Here is a 1,673-nt window from a genome sequence, read left to right as displayed (position 1 = left end):
AGCAGATCAGGGGCACCTTTGACTTCCTTAGGAAAAGGAATACTGTGGAAGTGAATGGTGCCCCTGATCAGTTTGGTTACAAACATTCTTCAAAATATCTTACTTTGTGTTTAGCCTTACAAAGCAGATCAGGGGCACCTTTGACTTCCTTAATAGAAGGAATACTCTGGAAGTGAATGGTGCCCCTGATCAGTTTGGTTACAAACATTCTTCAAAATATCTAACTTTGTGTTTAGCTAAACAAAGCAGATCAGGGGCTCCATTGACTTCCTTAGAAGAAGGAATAGTGTGGAAGTGAATGGTGACCCTGATCAGTTTGGTTACAAACATTTTTCAAAATATCTTACTTTGTGTTTAGCTAAACAAAGCAGATCAGGGGCACCTTTGACTCCATTAATAGAAGGAATACTCTAGAAGTGAATGGTGCCCCTGATCAGTTTGGTTACTTGACTTCCTCAGGAGAAGAAATAGTGTGGAAGTGAATGGTGCCCCTGATCAGTTTGGTTACAAACATTCTTCAAAATATCTTAATTTGTGATTAGCTAAACAAAGCAGATCAGGGGCACCTTTGACTCCATTAATAGAAGGAATACTCTGGAAGTGAATGGTGCCCCTGATCAGTTTGGTTACTTGACTTCCTCAGGAGAAGGAATACTGTGGAAGTAAATGGTGCCCCTGATCAGTTTGGTTACAAACATTCTTCAAAATATCTTACTTTGTGTTTAGTTAAACAAAGCAGATCATGGGCACCGTTGACTTACTTAGGAAAAGGAATACTGTGGAAGTGAATGGTGCCTCTGATCAGTTTGGTTACAAAGCAGATATTGGGCACCTTTGACTTCCTTAGGAGAAGGAATACTGTGGAAGTGAATGGTGCCTCTGATCTGTTTGGTTACAAACATTCTTCAAAATATCTTACTTTGTGTTTAGCTGAACAAAGCAGATCAGGGGCACCATTGACTTCCTTAGGAGAAGGAATTCTATGGAAGTGAATGGTGCCCCTGATCAGTTTGGTTACAAACATTCTTCAAAATATCTTACTTTGTGTTTAGCCAAACAAAGCAGATCAGGGGCACATCTGACTTCTTTAGGAAAAGAAATACTGTGGAAGTAAAAGGTGCCCCTGATCAGTTTGGTTACAAACTTTCTTCAAAATATCTTAATTTGTGTTTAGCTAAACAAAGCAGATCGGGGCACCATTGACTTCCTTAGGAGAATGAATACTGTGGAAGTGAATGGTGCCCCTGATCAGTTGGGTTACAAACATTCTTCAAAATATCTTACTTTGTGTTAAGTTAAACAAAGCAGATCAGGGGCACCATTGACTTCCTTAAGAGAAGTTATACTGTGGAAGTAAAAGGTGCCCCTGATCAGTTTGGTTACAAACATTCATCAAAATATATTACTTTGTGTTTAGCCGAACAAAGCAGATCAGGGACACCTTTGACTTCCTTAATAGAAGGAATAATCTGGAAGTGAATGGTGCCCCTGATCAGTTTGGTTAATTGACTTCCTTAGGATAAGGAATACTGTGGAAGTGAATGGTGCCCCTGATCAGTTTGGTTACAAACATTCTTCAATATATCTTACTTTGGGTTTAGCTGAACAAAGCAGATCAGGGGCACCATTGACTTCCTTAGGAAAAGGAATACTGTGGAAGTGAATGGTGCCCC

Source organism: Paramisgurnus dabryanus, chromosome 2 (genome assembly GCF_030506205.2).
Source record: "Paramisgurnus dabryanus chromosome 2, PD_genome_1.1, whole genome shotgun sequence".
NCBI classification, from domain to species: Eukaryota; Metazoa; Chordata; class Actinopteri; order Cypriniformes; family Cobitidae; genus Paramisgurnus; species Paramisgurnus dabryanus.
The sequence above is the reverse complement of the archived record's forward strand: the minus strand, read 5'-3'. Positions refer to the sequence as shown.